This window comes from Dermacentor andersoni, chromosome 8 (genome assembly GCF_023375885.2).
Source record: "Dermacentor andersoni chromosome 8, qqDerAnde1_hic_scaffold, whole genome shotgun sequence".
Lineage (NCBI taxonomy): Eukaryota > Metazoa > Arthropoda > Arachnida > Ixodida > Ixodidae > Dermacentor > Dermacentor andersoni.
The window spans coordinates 36,368,931-36,391,683 of NC_092821.1; the positions used below are offsets into that span (position 1 = coordinate 36,368,931).

The 22,753-nt window shown below is 47.1% G+C and overlaps 1 long non-coding RNA gene across 1 annotated transcript in view; it reads right to left on the reverse strand.

Moving 5' to 3' along the window:
* The window catches only part of LOC129383443 (uncharacterized), an 87,113-nt gene that overhangs the window by 50,782 nt on the left and 13,578 nt on the right, over positions 1-22,753 (reverse strand). The window contains exons 3-4 of the long non-coding RNA XR_008611349.2: positions 22,191-22,216; positions 1,208-1,354 (exon numbers count right to left, since the gene is read on the reverse strand). This is a non-coding gene — a long non-coding RNA (uncharacterized lncRNA). The remainder of the gene's footprint in view (positions 1-1,207; positions 1,355-22,190; positions 22,217-22,753) is intronic.

Below are 22,753 nucleotides of genomic sequence, written 5' to 3' on the forward strand. Positions count from 1 at the left end.
TAGGCGATTCTCGAACACAGGAGCAACGAGATATAGTTGGTACCGTAATGGCACACATCTTAAGGCAAGCTCCCACTGACTTTCAATGAAATGTACCATAACTTTTGAGCAAATACCAGCAGCACGGGATCAATTTTACCAACGTTTCTAAAAAACAGTTGCGCGAATATTTTGTTTCAGATCTGTACTGTGCATTTCCATCCATTTCTTACCTGTACACTTTCATTTCATTATACCGGATTGCCAAGTTTCTTGCATTAGATATTGAAGTGCCATAGGTGTTTCTAGTCTTGGTATTATTATTATTATTTTGTCGTGTTTACCAATTGCTACTTTGCTGTAACTATGTGATGTCATTCTTAAGTTTACTACTTCTAGTTACATTGATTCATGTTAAATGTATGTATCAGTTATGTTTGCCAGCATTTTGTCATTAACTTTTCTATACTATATTAAAGATGATTGTTCGTTATGTATGCTATGTTTTTTGCATATTATCTAGGAGTTTCTGTTATGCTGCCCTATGTACGGGCTACCAGACACCTTCATGATGAATTTTTCTGCTTTTCGCCTGCGGTGACCCCCGCCTATTATGGTGGAAATAAAATGCTTTGATTGATTGAATGAAGCACAGATAAGTGTTGATGAGAATATGATCGACTGCCATAAGGTTGATAATGGCCGATAAGGGTTGATAACACGTGGATCTAGTCCGAGAAAGAATGATGCATAATTATACAGGTCGGATCAAGTTTGGTAAGATTCTTAATGAGACCACGCTGCGTGAACAGGACGAAGTAGAAGCATGCTTACACATATTTAGACAACCATAGTAGAGCTTCTGTGCAATTGTTTTCATTCATGAGGACGTTTTCATTTTTTCCAGTACCATAGGAACTGAGTTAAACACCCTATAGTCAGCCTGCTCTTACCAGGTCAGGTAATTTGTATACGTTAAACATTGACTCCACTGGAAGTCTTATTGTGCACATGGCGAGTACACACACATCATCTCAAACTGCCTGAACTATCGAAAATTTACTTAAACGTGAGGCAACACCCGATAGTAATTACACTCTCTTGAAGGGCTGTTGACGCCACTGGTTTGAGGAGAGGACTTTCACTCAACCTGTTTCAGCAGCATGATAAATATTGCAGAATGGAACTTATTCGGAATGCAGCCGAAAAAAAGGGGGATGGTACTCACGTAGCGGCCTGTTTCGTATTGTATGATGCGTTGGAGTTTCCCATTATTATATTCAATAAATTCAGATTTGAAGCAGCTCACAGGAGCCCACCGGTACATGTCTCACGAAACGCCCACCATGATGAGGTCTTCTTTGCTCGTCAGCAGCTGCGTACAAAACGAATGTTGCTTATTATACTCTCTGAGCACCATAGATGTCTTGGATTCGTGTTTGACGAGTTTAGCCGACCAGGTGCGCAGGGGAGCGTGGAGTTTAAAAAAAAAATGCTTCCACTTAGTAAGGATGCCACAGACATTAAAAAAATACAGCATTGTTAGTGCGAGATACAGTTTATAGCAAAGAGATAACTAATTTTCCATTTCTTGTGTTCATAGGTAAACTGATGCGAACACTGACGCTGCATGTCATTCGCCAAGAGCCTTGCAAAGTAGCCTCCAGAATAATTAGCGCGATGTGATTTCCACTTCTTCTTCCATCTATTAGGTCCAAAACAATAATGCAAAACTAAATAGTGTCATGTAAGCTATGCAGGTCACCCAGTACACTGCTAAATGCGCGAACACGCAGATTTGGAGCACGTAACTAGAGAGATTGTTTTTGACACAGGGGCCACGAAAGGGGCCACGAAAGAAGGATTGAGATGACAAAAGCACATCCACATATACACGTACCGCAGACAGAGGGAAAGAGCCCACAAAGTTAATAAATGTAGTGAAAAGTGAGTATGTTACAACCAACAACGTGAAATGTCCTTCTAGGCAACGTCAGTGAAGTGACGTTACTGATCACTGGTTCATTGGTGGTAGAAGGACGCATGTAGCACTTAGATGTCGAAGAGAAACTGATTGCTCTTCCATCGTAAATAAGGCATTTTCCAGAAATGATCATAGTGACATCTTTGTTCGTTGCGTTTATCATGGCAATAAGCGAAGGGAGCAAACCAAATACGCATTGTATGGCGTTCCTCCGAAAGAGGCGATGACTACCCGAAGCGACGGCAGGAGTTGCTCCCAGAAAACCTCTCCTAAATGAAGACAATATACGGTTGGGGCCCGACGCTGCATGTGAAAAGAAAGGACGAAGAGCTGGGGCAATCAGCAACCTTCAGCGCGGAAAAAATACGAGGACATCTAAGCACTTCCTATGCATTGCTGTTGAAAAGGCATTAATGTCAAATTGAACGTCACTGAGCGGCGTTCAACTGAGTTTTGGCCTGCAAGCAATGTTTTCGCGTTTCAATGCGAGGTATGTTATCAGGTTTTAGATTTATTTCCCGTGGATATTTTTGCGCACTTTATAAGTTAGCGTGTTGGCCGCATTTCCACCATATGGCTGAAACACCACGGACACCGCCTGCATGGAAGCAGCAACGGCCAACAAGGCTGGCATGCGCGCGCAGCAGCTAAGCGCAGTGTGGTTGAGAGACATATGCAGTGTGCGCTGGCTTCCAAGAACGAGACGGCGTACCCACACGTGTGCGTCAAGCCAGCCAGCCGCGCGACGGACGCTTCGATGGAGGCACCAGCTAAAAAGGAAAAACACGCAAAAACGTTCGGCGGCTGCCGGAAGTGGGTGGGAGATCCATCGTCGCGACGCCTGGTGAGCACGAGCGGCACTCCCACCACTTCCGCTGGCGTCGATCGCCGGGTGTCGGTTTTTCCCATCGGTCCGGATAGCCGGCGGGTGCCAAATGTTTGGACGCCGAGGGGCGAGCGTTCGACGCCGGGCGTTTTTCGCCGCCTGGACGCCGGTTTTTCGGTCCATGTATCCCAGGCTTCACGCGACTTTCACGATGGAGCTAACCCCCCCTCTCGCCCCGCGCGGCGTCTCATCGCCTTGTCTCTTCCATCAAGGCGCCCTGATGACGCGTCGTCGTGGCGATGCCCTCTACGCTCACGCAACACCGGCCCCTTCGCTCGCTCTGCATCGTCGAGGCGCACACGTAATGCTGTGTCGTAGCTAGTTGCCGTTTCACTGCTACAGACGCAGGGTTTTTCACACAATGGGCCATTTGATGCTTCTGCATAAAAAAAGCATTGATGAAATTACAGCTCAGATAATTCTCGAACCGATGAATAGAATTTGTGGGGACCTGCTGCCCACCTCCGTGCCATACCATAGCCCACAGTAAGCCTCCTACCCAGAATTGTGCAAGCACTAAGCTCCAACTGTGTTGGGGCACAAAGCGTGTATTTACTTCAATATACTGGCGTGTCGCGTGTGAGACACAATTTTGCGCACGCGCACAATGTGCTTGATAATAACGTCGGGGTCCTAAGCCAAGAGGCCTGAGTTTTTCGAAACGTGATCCGGTCTAAATAAGCTGTATGCCCGGTGTAGGTGTTTTTGTGATGACGTAAAGGAAGTTTTGATACAAAACCGAGCGCACGCAATGGTCGCGCTTTATGCAAACCTGTGCAAATGTCGAAAGTGACGTCATGACAGTTGTTAAAATGCTTCCCCGCGAGCGTCGTTTTCATGCCCTGGGCACAATTTTGCTATGACGTCATGTCAGCAGTTTAATTTTGGCACGTGAATTCCTTTCATTCCTCCTCCCTTATCTAAGCGATGTCATTCAGATCGCTCTCAAATCGAGCGATCTGTTCTTTACGTGTCCATGCCTGCGCCTCCACCACGAGTCCTTTCTCTCCTCCTACATACATCATGTAACCATCTATATACCTACAGAGAGAGAAAGTGTCAGCCATGAATAATGGGCGAAGTAGCTGAAGAATGCTGCACCTCTTAAGTAGTGTTTGAGAGAATGCGACGATGACGTGAGACATTCGGCGAGCAAACGGTGAAAGTGGTTTTGGTGGCGCAGGGTTAGCGACCATAGGACGTAATCTCGGACGATTACCTTCGGCGATACTAACGCTTTCGCGTGATGTCGTGCTCAATCAGCCCAATCAGCTTATCTGGGTTTCGTCAACGAGTCAATGAGCCCGCGCTGAAAGGGATATCGCGGAAAGGGACCGTCAGATAAGCTGCAGTGCCCAAGCCAGTGGAGCCCTAGTACAGGCGCCCCGACCAGCCTGAAGATCGTTCATCCTATTTTCCACAATACATGTTTCATACTACTACGCCTCATCTCAGCTGCGAGATTTTGTTCGCAGCAGCCTCCCACATAGACACAGGCGTTTCATCATTCCTCTTTTATTGCCTGTGTTGGCGAACGCCGTTAGTGCGTCCAACCAGAGCTCGGCTGGCATCTGAGACCACGTCAGCCAAGCTGTGAACGGTGATCGTGAATAGCATATCCGGCCACTGCCAGCGCCTTTACCACGTTGCACGATGTGTTACCCATAGCATCGGCAAGTGCTTTCATATCCAGACCAAACATTCTGCACACTGACTTGGCGTCGCGCCTAGTTGTTCAGTGAAATGCTCCCCTATTTAAATATTTGCTCGATCGTACGTGCGTGTTTTGCATATTCACCTTATGCGGAGTTTGTAGTTTAATCAGTAATGAACTTCATTGCACGTTGGGCACGAAAAGTTTTGTAAATACGAGATCTGTTGTCTGCATTTGAAGGCACTGAACCTTGTGGCTTGTAGTCGCTGGACCCAAAAAGAACGCAGCTTGAGACAAACGGCGTAGCCTTTATGGACCACCATCGCTAGCTACACTCTACAGAGCAAGGACAACACACCTCTGTTCAGATATCTGCAGTCAAGATAAAGCGCTCCTCATTAAAGACGCCTACGCGCGATAGTACCCATAATAAGATGCTCAGTGGATTAGGAAGCCTTTGCGGACGGGGAGGCTTTGAGACGCTTTAGTGCATGGATGGTGCAAATTTAATTACCAATACGCTTGGCCTAGCTAACCGAAATTGTTGCGGCAGTCGCTGAAATTTCCCGAAACCAGGTCTACCAACTGAAGCTATTCATAGCGTTCCTGTGATACCTCACTAATGTTGGAGTGTTATCATTGACTTGGTTTCATTAGTTCTCATGGCAGATAGGTGCTGATGGAGTTCGCATGTACTACAATTGACCGGTTCAAGGCTGATTGAAGAGCACGTGCTAAAGTGGTGCGCATTGATTTGCGAAATTTATACCCCAGATCATTTCTGCAGCGAGATTGCTCGCGGCGTGTTTTCGTATGAAGCTTAGAAAGACAGAAAGCTGAGCTAGTTGGTAAGGATTCGTAATGCAAAAAATGGTAATGCGTGCAGATACGGCGTGTTGGCCACTTCTGTTGTGTCCATATCTGCATGCTTTACCCTTTTTTGCATTATGTTTTCATAATTCCTGTGTACCCATTTCGTGGTTATCGAAGCCGCTCTATCCGCGTAGACTGAGGACCATTTATGTGCAACACGCGTGCCAACGTTGAGAAAGTTGCAATCCCTATAGGAAAGGTTGTCGCCAGTAAGGTGGGCTACATCGGGTCGTGAGAGCTTCAGTGACGCGACGGCTTGGCAGGTGAATCTGCCTGCGATGCAACAGCAGTCATTCGGGCCAACTCTACTGAATTGAATTTTAAGAGCTTACACTAACTCTTTGTAAGCTTGGTACTTGCGTACCGTACTGCCTAGAAATCCCACCCTTCTCTTGAAACCTGCCCAAAATTAAGCTCTGGTCTAGCGATCGTCATCCCTCCCGAAGTTACTTTCAGGTTTAGGCAATCCAAAGAGCTAGCCATTGTGCGTGGTTCAGGCACTGATGGTCGTGCCTGCAATGTATTAAACTGATTGTCTCCGCAAAAACAACGGGAAATGCAAGCAAAACCGGTGAGCTCTTCGAAGAAGCCAGTGGTTAGGTGAGAGAGATGTCTGTTGCGACGGCCCTTCCACGTCGCTCGCACTACTCCTTGGGGGCACCAAAGATCTGCAGAAGCGCGAGAAATAGTCCGTATGCACAAAATGCAGAGCATCCTGAGCAGCTTGTTAGAATACTTGGCACAGCAAGAGAACAAGGCGGACAAATAAACGCGCATGGTGCTGGCGAGGACAGGGCCATGAAGAAACGAGAATTCGGCCCTCTCAGGTCAAAGAGCGAGAAAAAGCATCTGTTACAGAAGAGAAGCTCATCTCCTAAGATGTTACTTTATTATGGGAAATGGTTAAATGGCTCATGAGACGGAAGATATGGTGCTGTCGGCGTAACCAAATGAAATCTCAAAAGGCTGCGAACCCTAGACCAATGTTTAAACTGGAGCCTACGGCCTTTCGTGTTAAGTAAGGCTACGTACCCTGGGCCTGCTGTCCTAGTTAAGGCGAAGGAAATTAAGGCACATTGAATTAAGATAAATTTATTTAAGAAATTCGAACCCATGGCTTATGGCTTACAGAGGGTGTTAATTAATGCACTGTTAATTAAAAAAATAGTTAAGGCACTCGAACCAGGCACATTTGGTGGAACTCGAACCCACGATATTAGGCTCTAAGACGAGATTCTGTAGGCATAATTAAGGCACTCGAACCAACAAAATTTGGTGGGAGTCCAGCCCGCGACCTATGGTATTAATTAGGGTGAAGTTAATTAAGCTACAGCAAATTAAGGTAGAGTTATTTAGGGACTCGAACCCATGATTTTTCTTGGGACTTGGACCATCGACATTCAGTGGGAGTCGAGCCCACGACCTATTGTATCGGCATAATTCTAAGCATCGCGCGATGTTCCCAATGCTTTCGTATTCATCCACGTAGACATAAATACGTGCCCCTTGATTGTTTGCTTCTATCCCAGATGCAACAGAATGCATAAAAAAATATCGTACTAGGACAATTCCTTATTGGTAAGTATATAACCTCAATATCTTAAGGTGACCTGGCTTGTTACTCATTAATGTGGACAGAAAATATAAGTGAGAAAAATGTGTCATGTAACGTTTTTGAAGGTAAAAGTGAATAAAGATGCGCAAAAAGCTAACAGTTTTGGCGCTATGGATGCATGGATGCAAAACTTTAATGAAAATCTTGAGGTAGGCGACTCAGCGCGCTGCGGGCCGTTCCCTCGTTGGGACAGCCAGACCATGCCCGACCGCCGCATCGTGGGCCCTCTGGAGAGCCCATAGTTGCGCCCCGGCACTGGCGCTTTTGATAGCGGAGAGCCACTTGTCCTCATTGATTTGTTCCGTGCCTCGCAACGAGGGGCAACACCAGAGCGTATGGTCTAAGCTAGCGAGGTCATTGCAGTGCCTGCAAGAACTACTGGCATAAGTGGTTTCATTTCGGACGTCTATTGTGGCATTTAGCCACTGGATTGTTGGCTCCACAGTGCAGCAATTTCTTATGACGGCACATGAAATTTGCTGTTTAAGTAGTTTTTTGGCCTTCCCTTTGTGTACTTTTCAGCGAATGGCTTGTCCTTCCAATTATTATATTTCGTCCATATTAACATGACAGTTCACATATAAGTAGACTTACTCTACAGTACCTACGAAAGTTATATGATTATATCTTGTGATGAGTGACGTAGCCAGAAATTTCGTTCGGGGAAGGGTCACGTTACGGCTGGGCTTCTTGCTTATAAAATTTGTGGAGGGATGAAATAGATTAATAATAACTGCATTGCCATTACCAAAGATGCTGCAAACGAATTCCTGAACGCTACGAACTGTAAAATATGTATTTTCATAGAAGAATATACTCGTATGTCTGAATAATTTCCCTGAAATAACTGACATCAGTGCTTGCGTGTTTTCTGTCTAATTAATAGGTAAAGAAAATATCACACGAACTTTAGCACTATATTAGTTTGAAACCAGCAAAGCAGCGCATGCCGCTGATATGAAAAAAATGAGCAGGAAACGATCAATTTGATGAGAAATATTTTAATAAAACTTTGTTAACCTCCCTGCCTTTATCTTATATACATTTTTTTCTCTCTCTCTCTAACTGAGAACCTTGTTGACAATTTTGTACATACTGCAACGACGTGGGATCGACCAGGATGCGGAGAGCACCACCAAGAAATACACTTTCATCATCATCATCATCATTATCATCGGCCTGGTTACGCCCACTGTAGGGCATAGGCTTCTCCCATACTTCTCCAACTACCCCGGTCATGTACTAATTGTGGCCATGTCGTCACTGCCAACTTCTTCATCGCATCCGCCCACCTAACTTCTGCCGCCCGCTGCTACGCTTCCCTTCCCTTGGAATCCAGTCCGTAACCCTTAACGATCATCGGTTATCTTCCCTCCTCATTACATGTCCTGCCCACGCCCATTCCATTTTTTTTATCTCAACTAAGATGTCATTAACTCGCGTTTGTTCCCTCACCCAATCTGCTCTTTTCTTATTCCTTAACGTTACACCCATCATTCTTCTTTCCATAGCTCGTTGCGTCGTCTTCAATTTAAGCAGAACCCTCTTCGTAAGCCTCCAGGTTTCTGCCCGATACGTGAGTACTGGTAAGACACAGCTGTTATACACTTTTCTCTTGAGGGATAATGGCAACCTGCGGTTCATGATCTGGAATGCCTGCACAAAGCACCCCAGCCCATTCTTATTTTTCTGATTATTTCAGACTCATGATCCGGATCCGCGGTCACTACCTGCCCTAGGTAGATGTATTCCCTTACCACTTGCAGTGCCTCGCTACCTATCGTAAACTGCTGTTCTCTTCCGAGACTATTAAACATTACTTTAGTTTTCTGCAGATTAATTTTTAGACCCACCCTTCTGCTTTGTCTCTCAAGGTCAGTGAGCATGCATTGGAATTTGTCCCCTGAGTTGCTAAGTAAGGCAATACCATCAGCGAAACGCAAGTTACTAAGGAAATCTCTAATAACTGTTATCCCCAATTTTCCCAATCCATGTCTCTGAATACCTCCTGTAAACACGCTGTGAACAGCATTGAAGAGATCGTATCTCGCTGCCTGACGCCTTTCTTTATTGGGATTTTGTTGCTTTCTTTATGGAGGACTACGGTGGCTGTGGAGTTGCTATAGATATCGTTCAGTATTTTTACATACGGCTCGTCTACACCCTGATTCCGTAATGCCTCCATGACTGCTGAGGTTTCGACTGAATCAAACGCTTTCTCGTAACCAATGAATACTGTATATAAAGGTTGGTTATATTCCGCACATTTCTCTATCACCTGATTGATAGTGTGAATATGGTCTATTGTTGAGTAGCCGTTACGGAATCCTGCCTGGTCCTTTGGTTGACAGAAGTGTAAGGTGTTCCTGATTCTTTCTGCGATTACCTTAGCAAATACTTTGTAGGAAACCGACAGTAAGCTGATCGGTCTATTATTTTTCAAGTCTTTGGCGTCCCCATTCTTATGGATTAGGATTATGTTAGCGTTGTTCCAAGATTCCGGTATGTTTGAGGTCATGAGGCATTGCGTACATAGGGTGCCCAGTTTTTCTAGAACAATCTGCCCACCACGCTTAAACAAATCTGTTACCTGATCGTCCCCCGCAGCCTTCCCCCTTTGCATAGCTCCCAAGGCTTTCGTTACTTAGTACCCTCTACCAAGTTCCGCGGACCGTTCGCGCATCCCAAGACATCACATGGACGTGGCATTCTCGCTGCTTGTTCCAAACACAAATTTCGCTAGCCAGCAGTACCAGCGCAGCATGACGCCATAACGAAACAACTGAAACTCCAAAGCGCGCACGACTCAGAGTCGAGCGAAAACGAAACCTTTCGACCACCCGTACTACTGAAGGGTAACGTCAAAATGTTTTTTGTTAGAATCAAACATAAGTAGAGAAGCAGTATTTTCTTCCGTTTGATAAGCTAATGAAATGATCTTCTAATACGAGTAGTTGGGTACAAATGACATAAATTATGATGAGGAGTGCCTTCGTCATTGGGCTAGTGCCGGGACGTCGCTGGGGGGTCTCAAATAGTGTCATGCATTTACCTCAATTTCTCGGTTACTAAAGCTCTGTTGCGATTATATTAACGCCTCCGACATTCTAGAGCACTGCTTTATCCTTTTACCTTGACTTCATAGTAACCTTTAGTGTCCCTTTAATGATGCCCATAAGATTGTCGTTCATTGTTTCAACACTAAGGTCCTCTTCCTGAGTTAAAGCCGAATACCTGTTCTGTAGCTTGATCCTGAATTCCTCTATTTTCCCTCTTACGGCTAACTAATTGATCGGCTTTCTTCCGTTCTGTCCTCAAGCCTAGGCTAATTCGAGTCCTTACCATCCTATGATCACTGCAGCGTACTTTGCCGAGCACGTCCACATCTTGTATGATGCCAGGGTTAGCGCAGAGTATAAGGTCTATTTCATTTATAGTCTCGTCATTCGGACTCCGCCAAGTCCACTTTCGGCTATCCCGCTTGCGAAAGAAAGAATTGATTATCCGCCTAGTATTGCGTTCTGCAAACTTTACTAATAACTCTCCGCTGCTATTCCTAGACCCTATGCCATTTTCCCCCACTTACTTGTCTCCAGTCTGCTTCTTGCCTACCCTGGCATTGAAGTCGCCCATCAGTATGGTGTATTTTGTTTTGACTTTACCCATCGCCGATTCCACGTCTTCATAGAAGCTTTCGACTTCCTGGTCATCATGACTGGATGCAGTGGTGTAGACCTGTACGACCTTCAATTTGTATCTCTCATTAAGTTTCAGAACAAGACCAGCCACCCTCTCGTTAATGCCATAGAGTTCCTGTATGTTACCAGCTATATTCTTATTAATCAGGAATCTGACTCCTAGTTCTCTCCACTAAGCCTCAGTAGCGCAAGTCGTGCCCACTTTTTAGCTCTCTATATGCTTCACTTGTCCTCCTAACTTCACTTAGCCCTATTATATCCCATTTACTGCCCTTTAATTCCTGCAATAGCACTGCTATAGTCGCCTCACTACATAACGTTCTAGCGTTAAATGTTGCCAGGATCAGATTCCAATGGCGGCCTGTCCGGATCTAGGGATTCTTAGCCCCCTCTTCTGCGTCACAGGTCTGACCGCCACCGTGGTCAGTTGCTTCACAGCTGATGGGGACTGAGGGGCCGGGGTTTGATTGTTGTATTCATATAGGAGATTGTGGTCAAGTACTGCACCAGGGTGGCGAATGCTGCACTTTTTAGGGAGTGCGTTACCGGTTCTGGTTACCGGGATCAGGCCGCACTCCAGGCCTGTTTATGCAATATTATGAATAGGCGGATTTTTTTTAATCCGGTGGAAAATTGCGCGGCACCGGGATTCGAACCACGGTCCTCTTGCACGCGAGGCGGATGCTCTACCTCTACGCCACCGCTGCACCCTTAGTACTTTATCGCACTTTATCACTTTAATACACTTTATCAGAAATACACTTTATCAGTCGTCACCTTGATTGTGTTTGCTATTTTGTCCGGAATCCAGTCCCCAGAGAATACTCGACTATCCTAAACCACTATAAGGGCAGCAGGAAGCGGTATCCCCCGCCGCATAGCTGTCTCACTAGAGAGGACTCCGTAGCTTGGAGGTTGCTACAGAAGGGTGCATATCCAAACTTAAACACACTCAGTAAAATACAACCCACACAATACACTGACAAATGCCCATGGTTCCAGGAAACACCCACGCTCTACCATATAACGTGGGCCTGCCAGAAAACAAATGCGGCACGAAGAATACCAAACCCTAGTGCGGAGCAATGGGAAGGAATGCTCTCTAGCGACCGTCAGGACGTCCAACTAGGGCTCATCCGACGGGCCCAGCTGGCAGCGGCATCCAGCGGAGCCCCTAACTAGGGGCGAGCGGCCATTGCTAAGAAGATGGAAGACACCATCTGACTTCGCGAAATTCATAAAATTTTTATAGAGCTCAATAAATGTTTTTCCTCCTCCTCCTCCTCAGTCGTCAAATAAAAGCGAACAACGTTTTCTTCGTCTCCACGCTTTACCGAAAAAGCCGCGCTCCTTTAACCTCGTCCCCATTGGCACATACCCATGGCAATATATTTGTGTCAAACATAGTTGTGCCATTTGCTCCCCATTTGGAAAACATCATCGCCCCCATAGAGGCTGGGAAAGCAGCGATAAAATACGGCGCAGTTTATTCAGTCTTCATAGTATGGCTTCAAATGAAGCAAGTGAACGACCTCGGCTAAATGCCGACGTTGCTTTGAGCAGTGAGAGCCATCTGGACATCTGGAACGACTTCGTAGTTGACGTAACTGATGCGTCGTAGAATATATATATATATATATATATATATATATATATATATATATATATATATATATAGGGCCCGACGTATTTGCGCAGGAGCTTTTCGGAGAGTCCACGCTGACGAATAGCTGTCCAGACTCACACTTTGTCGCCGACGTTGTATGTTGCGGGTCTGTGCCGAATATTGTAGCGCCTGTCCCAATCCAGTTGTTCGTGGATTCGCAGACGCGCAAGCTGCCTCTGCTCGTTGTGTGATGTTTTAGCACCCGTCTATTTGTCATCAAATTCATGACGGAGCATTGCGTCTAATGTTGTAAACTCACCGCCGTATACGAGACTGAACGGCGTCTTGCGAGTGGTATCTTAACGAGCCGTATTGTACGCGAAGGGAACGTAAGGTAAAACCTCCTCCCAGTTCTTATGCTCTAGATCTATGTACAGGCTTATCATATCAGCCAGTGTCCTATTGTCCGTCAGTCCGTTTGTTTGGGGGTGATATGCCGTTGTCTTCCGGTGGGCGGTACCACTTAGACGTAGGATGTATGCAGTACATTGTAGGACGTAGGATGAATGCAGCATATCTGTCCTTGACGACAACTGCGGGAGCGCCATGCCTTTAAACGATGGATTCGAGAAAAAAATCTTCCCGCTTCATCTGATGTTGCCCGTTGTAGAGCATGTCTCGGCATATCTAGCGAGATAACTGGTGCCACGATTATCCACGTATTGCCGGTACTAGACCTTGGGAAGGTGACCAGAAAATACATGCCTGATTGTGCAAATGGTGCGGCCGCTACTTCAACAGGGTGCAGTAGGCCGGACGTAGGCAATCCAAACATGAACGAACGTAACGTTTAACGACCGCAGTAAGTCTCGGCCAGTAGTTATACTGCCGAATCCGTGCCAATGAGCGAGTGTAGCCCAAGTGCCCAGCAGTCGGCTCGTTGTGGCAGGCGTGTAAGATTTCACGTCAAAGCGATGATGGAACAACGAGTAAGTTAGTTGCTGCCGCTAGGGGAGAAGTTCTTATAGAGGACGTTGCGGCGCAAGCAGTATGATGTCAGCCCTCTTGCAAATAGCCTCGGCACGCTGTTGGTTCGTCCTGTATCATCCCGTTGATGGGGGAAAGATCGCAAAGTCCACGAGCCTCATAAAGACCGTGTCGTCATTGTCTTCTGGTGCCGGCTCAACAGGAGACCGAGAAAGGCAGTCGGCGTCTGCATGTGGTTTTCCCGACTTCTATGCAATAATAAAGTCGAACTCTTGGAGTTGAAGACTCCAGTTTGCGAGCCGGCTGGAAGGATTTTTCAAATTAATGTGCCAGCAGAGCCAATGGTGATCGCTAACGGCGGCGAAAGACCGACCGTACAAATATGGGCCGTACAAATACGGACAAAATTTCAGAACAGCCCATACCATAGCAAGGCATTCTTTTTCAGTGATAGAGTAGTTGGCCTCAGCTCGGGATAGTGTCCTACTGGCATAAGCGGTTACCTTCGCCGTCGTCCTGCCATTGTACGAGCACCGCCCCTAGACCGACATTACTAGCGTCTGTATGCAATATCATCGGGGCGTCTTTATCGAAGTGTGCTAGCATGGGAGGCGCTTCCATGCGTTGCCGGAGCTCGTGAAATGCCCGCTGGTGCTCTTCTACAAGGGATATCTTCTCTAGTGACCTTTGTTAACGGCTATGCAATGAGCGAGAAATTCGTTAAGATACGCTGGTGATATGCACAGAGTTCCAGAAAACGTCGCACGGCCTTTTTGTCTGATGGGGTCCGGAAATTAGTGACGGCAGCAATTTTATCAGGTTGGACCTTGGTCGTTTATCTGGTCGCACTTTATCAGGTCGGTGGATCAGGTCGGACACCTTGGCTACTGACAACGTGACCGAGGAACTGGAGATCATGAAAACCAAAATGGTACATCTTCGTCTTCAAAGTGAGTCTGGCAAGGCGTATTGCTTCAAAAAGAGTTTTCAGTCTTCGTAAGTATTCGTCGAACGTTGCGCAAAAGACAATCACGTCATGGAAGTACGCCAAGCATGGTTGCCATTTGAGTCCAGAGAGCAGAGCGTACATTAGACGCTGAAATGTTGCTGGCGAAACCGAAAGGAAGAACCTGAAATTCATAAAGTCCGTCAGGCTTCACAAAGGCGATTTTCTCGCGGTCTCTCTTATCCACTTCGATCTGCGAATAACCCCTTTTCAAGTCCATTGACGAAAAGTAGCAGGCATTTGGCGACCTATTGAAGAAAACACCAATACGTGGCGATGGACAAAGGCCCTTCATTGTGACCTGATTGAGATTCCGATAGTCGACGCGGAAGCGCAGGCTACCGTCCCTCTTTTTCGTTAAAAATACAGGTGATCCCAAGAACTATTATATGATCGAATAACGCCATCTTCAAGCATTGTCTTCACTTGTTTTTCTTTTGCTTGACTTTCTTTCGGGGCCACATGATGAGGGTTTTGTCGAATGGGTCTGGCGTCGAGATAAGTGATGATGCGGTGTTTGGTAAGTGGCCTTTGGCCAAGTCTTCACGCAGATGGGAAACAGCCCTGGTACTGGTTGATGAGTTCAAGAAGACGGTTTCGCTCAACGGCCGTTAACGTCGGATTAACGTCTACAATAGGCGCAGCTGTGTGGATTGTAGAGGCCACCTCCTGCGCTAAATGGCAGCCTTTTATTTGCCTTTGTCGAAGTAAGCGAAAGCCGTGCCTTTAACGATGTATCGACGCTCCTTACTAAAATTCGTCCATTAGATTGATAAGCGCTCTGGCAATGGAGAGGCTGAAATTTAATGCTAGCGCATTCATGTGTTCAGCGACTCCAGTCCCATTCTGCAGGCTGTCCCCGTGCACGGGTACGAGAGAGCAGCTCCGCGGCAAAAGTACGACGTTGTCTCCAGCAATACGTAAGCGAGGTTGTTGTTTCTCATGGGTGTCATTGTCTGAGCTCGTGGCAAACGTGTCACTTCGGTCACGGATGCTAATCACGGCGCCGTAGTCACGTAGGAAAGCGATACCCAAGTAAGTTCCTTAAAACACTCAGTAAGGACGACAAGGGTGGCGACGAATGTTGAACCGGCGAGTAAGAGTCGGGCCGTGCATTTCCCGGCAGGTTTTATCAACTGACCACCGGCGCTTTTTACGTTGGGCCCGCGCCATGGCGTCTTGACCTTCCTTAGTTCGTAGGCGAGCTGTAACCTTATGATTGAAAAACGGGAGCGAGTGTCAACAAGCGCGGCTACTTAGTGGCCGTCAATGCCAAGGGTGAGGTCGGCGCTGATAACGTCAATTACGTCTTTCGTCGTACCTTCTTTGTCATCGGAGTTTTCACGTCGTCGTTCATCGATAATCGGGGATGTAGAGAAGTTAGAGTACTGGCAATCTCACCCGCGGAGATCGCAGCGGCTAGATTTCCCGTCGAGGGCTATGGGACCTGTCCCTAGGAACTTCCGTAAAACTACGACGAGACGGCGAATTGTAACGGGCAGGAGATGGAGAAGGAGAGCGTCATCAGGGCGTCGTCGTATTTTGCGGCTGATTGTTCACTGAAGCGACGTTGTAGGCTCGTCGAACGTCATACGGAGAATAGGCATAGTTGGCAGGAAAGCTTCGGTATTGAACGGCGCGATAGTTGTTCCATTTGTGGCAAACTCGATGGACGCGTTCAGCTTCGCGACAATGGTAGCACACTGGTCGACGGTGCGCCACAAACCGGTTTTCCGACGGTGATAGTTCGGCGACAACTATCCATGGAGCCAAGGAGTCGCGTGCGCATGTCGAAGATACGGCATTGTTTGTGCTGGCCTGATTGGCGGGGTCGGTAAAGTCGACGACGTTGACGCTATCGACTCTGAAGCGTAGGTGATGTTCTAGTTGCGAGTGTCAACGGTGTCGAAGTTGTGTTGATTCGACGGCGAACAGCCTCCGCATAAGTAAGGCGCCATGGCAAGTTACCACCGTCTCGCAATGGAAGAGCTTGCCGGACATCTTCCCGGACCATATCAGCTACAAAAGATAACGCTGGCGCCGGTTCCCTAGGCAAAAGGACAAATCCAAGCTGCCGAAGCTCGTCTCGCACAACCTCTCGGACAACTTCACGCAGAGGCCTGTCGTTACTCGCAGCCAGTACGGAAGTGTTCGCCGCCGAGTTATTCAGGTTATGGTGGCGCTTTCGTCGCTGTAGGGCCCGTTCAATGGCTGTAGCCACTTTTGTGAACTCAGCCACTGTTGTCGGTGGATTTCATACAAGGCCGGCAAACTCTTTACCCTTGCTCTTTCACTCCCCGCAAGAGATACCACAGCTTTCTTTCCTCTGATGTGTCTTGGTCTGTCCCACGGAAAAGACGTACCATGCCTTCTTAAAACATAGAAACGCTCTCACTGGGTTTTCGAATGCGGATTTCAAGGAGACGCTGCGCATTTTCCCTTCTGTCGATGCTTGTAAAGGTATCCAGCAGCTGTGAGCGGAAGTCGTCCCACGTGGCAAAGCTCCTCTCCCGGTTGACGTACCACGTACATGCATTGTCCTTCAGATAAAAATAGACACTCGAGAGTTTGTCCTCCCTGCTGGTCTTATGGTCGTACTTGGCGATGCGCTCCAACTGGTCTAGCCAATCTTGGACTTTTTCAAAGGCATCATCATGAAAGCTATCCGGAACCGTAGGATTCTGCAGCGTTGCTTAGAGTTGGAGCTGTGGTGGCCATGATAGTTGTAGGAGGCAAACGATTTCTCGGGATTGTTTGCAGGTGACTGGACTCGGGTACTAGGCCTAGCACGTGACGACTGAAGTGGTGGACCGGTGTTTCGATGCACGAATGCGATTCCGGGATCGATCTACGGCTCCGCGAAGGGGTGCCAAGCATGAATACCCAACACCTCCACCAGTGTAACGACGTGGTATCGACGAGGATGCGAAGCAGCACCAGCAAGAAATACGCTTTATCACTCGTAAAAAAAACCAACAACCTCTGCTTCGTCTCCACGCTTAACCTAAAGCGCCGCGCTACTTCAACCTAGTCCCCACTGGCGCATACCCGCGGCAATATAGTTGTACCAAATACACTTGCGCCAAAATGCAACGACCAGGGAAAAAGGGAACGCTGTCCTTTCTTAGGATGTATTGCGCAGGAGCTGCTGTCATCGGTCGTGTATTGTGAGTAAATGCAGCGAAATTGTAGTCGCAAAACAGGGCACATATAAAAAGCAGTTCTGCAAAACATACGAGGGCCAGTCAAATGAAAGTCAGTGAATGCGAATATAAGACTAACGGTGTACTTTATTTAAGAGTAGTCTTCATGAGCATCTGTATATATTTGTCCAACTGACTAACGAGTTGCGTGATTCCCGTCTGATAATATTTGTTGGGTTTAGTAGAAAAATAAATAAGAACGTAGTCACCTTTGCTGGCTTTTGTGTCTTGACATGGATGCTGCGGCACAGGTGAAAAAACAATGTTCATATTCTTTCGCGTGACACAACGGCACAAATGAACCAACCCTAACGCTCCGTCTCATCGGACCTCGCTGCGTGCTTTGTAAACTTGCCTGATAGTGTGTTCATTTGGCTTGTCTCGTTGTATAGTGCGATGTACGACTTTAGAAAAGTCAATGCACCTTTGGCGTCAAATGTTTATCACAACGTTAAACTCACAATCCTGCGGCATTGAATATCTAAAGCACGACTTTGAAAATGTTAATGCACCTTTCGCATCAAAAGTTTATGAGGACTGTATGATCATAATGTTCCGGAATTGAAAATCATGCACTTCGTAGATTCCGCGGCCCCCGCGAGATGCCGTGACGAGCCCGCTCGCCATTGAAACTTTGTGCTCAGATGGGGCTCCATGCGTTACGATATGTGACTCCCCGTGCAAAGGCGTTGCCGGGAAATCGAGCCGGATTTCGCAATGTTCGTGTTTAAAAGTCTTTTCGAGCGTGAAAGGGATATTCTAGACACAATCCAGCATGATTTCTGGTGCCGGGGGTTGTTTTAGTCAGCGGCGCAGGACAGCACGAAAAAATCGCGAGTGAAAGGCAGAAGCCCCTTAAGCGAATTGGCTAAAAACATATCGTAAAACATGGGTACGCTCGAGCACGAGAATAGGCGAAAGTAAAGAAAAATAAATTGAGGGATGGTGTGGCAGCGCCAAAGAGCGTAGCACTCCACGACAGCGCATTCCAGAGTCGGGTTAGGCTATGGTAGGCCGTTGCTATGCGTAGATTATGCAGTTTCACTGCCCCCTAGCACAATGGCACAATCCGCCGGGGAGGTTTATAGATCGCCGAAAGGGCTCATAGAATTCCTGGCACAGCGGGGCAGCGGTTAAGTAATATACCACTGCCCTGGCAGGTGGGTGTTTCCAAAACAGCCACCCGTGGGGCTTGTGAGACCCAGGCTTCTCTCCACGAACAAACTCTCGGCAGCTGAAGTTATCCTCGTACTCATGCATCCTTGCAAGGATGCAGTGGCAGAATCCATGGTGGCAGCCTAGTAGTGTTTTCGCTCTAAAACAACGGAACGAGCGGACAAATCAAGAGCGAATAAGCGAATGAGTGAATTAAAGGTGTAATAAGCAAGTGCACGGAAGTATCAAAGAGCGGTGTGTACGGAAGCTAGAACACACGCAGCACTGATTTAAGGAAAAAACCAACGAGCGAACTAGCGAACAAACGATCAGGGCGTGGAACGGGCGAATGAATGAGCAGGCAAACTAATGCACGAAGGAAAGAACAAGCCAACGGACGTGAGAACAAAAGAGGGGAGCGATGGTTACAGCTACGTTATAAGGGCGCCGGCTCTTACTCGCGTATCAGGTTCAAATAACCCGCCAAAATCCATTGCCTTCTGCGCGTTCAACGAACATGAAACCTCCACTTCACAAAAGTGGAGTTAGTAACGAAGCTGCACATAGACATTCCGGTAAAAGTATTTTCTTCTCTTCATCAGTACCAGTTTCCGGGAAAATGGCATCACAAAGCGCGTATTCCCCATAGAAAAGCATTGCCGCTGGCTACGCCCCGGAACGCTGCGGGAACAGCCATCTCGTGGCAGTTACGAGAAACTTGGCTACTCTATCGGGGACCGATGCGCGCCGCTTTGTCCTCACCTATACTGCGACCCAAGGCAGGCAGCAGATCAGGGAGTGCGTCTCCTAACGCTTGTTCTCCACGAGGGAATGACGTGAGACAATGGTGATCTTTATTGACATCCCCCTTGAACCGTAGCGTAGACAGACACCTTGCATGCTTGGTGCAAACAGTCTTTTTTCGACATCTATTTTCATATACTATTGGCGCGTGCTCGTTTATGTTTCGGGGGTGACTGCTTCTCACCGTCTAGCAAATGTTATCGCTCTGCGTGTGACGCGCCCGCCTGTATCAAAAATTTCTCGAGTGTTATCGATGGTTCTTTCTGCTATCTGTTGTCACCGAAGCTTGTAATCTCATTGCATGTGCAACGCGAATTGTGTAGGGCTTTCTGGAAGACACGTGACACTAGCGATTACTCTCTGCGGAACCTCTATGGCTCAATTATAAAAGTCGTCACTCTTGACCAGCAGATCTGATTTCGATGATCACGGGCCATGTTCGTCGCTATCGCTGTGCTTTGAGTGCAACTTTTATTGGGCAAACTTGTGCTCACAAAAGAGTAATCGTCTCAGAGTAATCACAGAGTAATCACTGCTGTCCACGTGTCTTCGAGAAAGTTCTACACAATTCGCGTCGCGCATGCAATGGGATTACGCAAGCTTCGGCCAGAACTGACAGCAGAAAGATCCACCGTTAACATTCGAAAAACTTCGGATACATGCCGGCGCCTCGCGCGCATAGCGATAACATTTGCTAGACGGCGAAAAGCGGTCTCCCGGAAAAGATAAACATGCACGCGTGTCCCTATTTTGGAAAAGTAATCTTTGTATTTAAGACTGCTGTTCATTACCTGCCCTTGCAATGACTCGGGTTCTCTAAATATCTCCCTGCGACTCAAGGCAGCCAGCATATCACGGACTGCGCCTCTCAATGCTTGCTCTCTCGAGGGAAGGACGTGAGCCCGATGATGATCTTTATTGGCATCCCCTTTGAACCGTAGCGTAGACAGATACCTTGCAAACTTGATGTAAGTAGGTCTTTTCTGACATATGTTGTCATATACTATTTTGGAAAACTTATCTTCGTATCTAAAACCGCTATTTGTATTGTATCGTTACATATCTTATATCTCCCTCCTTTTTTTCCCTACCAACATGCTAAACGTATACTAGTTATCGACTGCTAACCAGCAATCCCTTCTATCTTCTGTGAATCCCAACACTGCTGCAAAGGGGTGTTAGATACGAACCCTTTTCCTGGCATCACTCAAGTTTCCCGATCACATCCAATCGCCTTCGCATTCAAACTAGGGTGCGCAGGAGCTCATCCAACACGTTCCCGGACCTATTAGACAAGTTGGCGGCCGCCACCTCGTGCGCCGCACGTCAAGTCATTGTTGCCACCCCTGCTTGATTCTTCCCGAAAGTGCAACGGGAGCCTGGCACGGTTCCAGCCAGTTGATCTTCGTCCTGTGCTAGGCTGTTTTGCAGCTCTGAAAGGTTGTTCGAAGAACAACCCGTCTCCTCCAGCTGAGCGCTTGCAGACCAGGAGGCAACGCCTGTGACGAGTCGCTCATCCGACAGTGAAGCCCTTGGAGCAACGCCACCTGCCGATTGTGACGGCACTTGCAGGCCATCAGGCAACGCTGGGGAGAAGTCACCCATCCGACAGTGGAGCCCTAGGAGCAACCCCAACGGATGAATGTGACGGCACTTTCACAGGAGCTTACTACTGGAAGAAAATGACGACACCTGAGCGGTGCTCGAGGAATGGCCGAAAATGATGTGACCCCGAGACAACCAAGGGGTTAAAAGGGAGAGTCAGGGAGAAGAGACAAGTATTCTTTCATTCAATAATTTTCTTTCGTTCTTCTTGCCACGGGCCGCAACGTCCGATTTGCTGCCGGCAATCAATGACTTTATGACTGTTAATTACTTTGTGTTAATAATATAACTAATGTAAATAAACCTTCAGTTTCATCTCAAAATCGTCCTCAACGTCGGCCAACTCCCGCACTCATCGGCAAGATCAAATGGGGGACACTGCCTACGCGTCATGATGGGGGAATATCTTTGCATTCAGTAACGATGTGCGGAGCCCTTTCCGGGCTTCTCTTGCTGCACGCATATGCCTCATACAGTGACACATATTTGTTTCGATATGTTTCTCTTCTCAGGCAGCCCGCTCGGGCCTCAAATAGCAAGACACTGCTCTTTGCGTCATCATACAACCTTTTGCTGCTGATTTCTGTTTTCCTGCTTTTCTAAATCCCCGTTTTTTATTGTTTCCACCTTTCGCAAAGAATTTACCGTCTCTGTCTCTCACCTTATTTTCATAACTCCGCGTTATATATTAACGCCTTCAAGTACCTTGTACTCTAGTCGCCTCGATGCTCCTCCTACCACCGCGCGGCACAGCATGGTATGAAGGGTAGCACTGGCAAGAGTGCTCGGTGGTACTGTACCACCGTGTGGTCTTTACCTATCGGTTAGATGACACTGTCTTGTGGACCAGCTCGCGAAAATGGTTCGACACGAAAAACACCAGTTACGTCTCAAAAAAAGAAAACGCATTAAGATCCAGAATATTGTAAATGTCTGCTCGGTTTTTGTAGAACTCAGTGAGGGACACCACTATGTTTTGTGCATGAAAGCACTGTACACGTTTAGTAGTTCCTTCACTGTGGTAACTGTGCGGTCCACCAAAAGATGTTTCCGATTATAGCGTTAAAAACAAGATGCAAATGTTAGGCAGCAAGGAGAGCAATTTGCGTGAACGTACAGGTGATCCGTCACTTACGTGCAGTGGGTCCATAGTCCTGTGTACTTTAGCGTTATTCCAGTCCATGTATTAGAATCGTCATACCATAGAAAACAAGACAATAAAAAATATATAAAGACGCTAGCTTAACAACAAGGTAAATACATTAGGATGCTCTGGAATAAATGCAGTTGTAGGTAATGGTGTATGGTCATTTATGCATACATTTTTGTTGCTCAAGTATAGGAAAGCAAGAGATGGAGGGACAGGCACATGTAAGCTCATCAGTGGCTTCAATTACCTGCTCTCAATGTGCCACCGTTGTGTATCTAGGCAACTTCGACTCGTCCGTCACGTGTCTCCTTTGACCATCAGAACTTACATTCATAGGCTGTACAGGACGGTCAAATTTTGCAAGCGAAATCAGAGACAGCCCTCTAATGTTCGCTGTGATATAGGTACGAGATTTGTTCAACTTTATTGGAAAGAATACGGCCAACAGTATGCATTGCGCAGGTATCTACTAGTTGAATGTGTATCATCAAGTTTTTGCAAAGTGAAAGCTGCTACGAGCCTTGTGATGATAGAAAAGTTATGTGCTT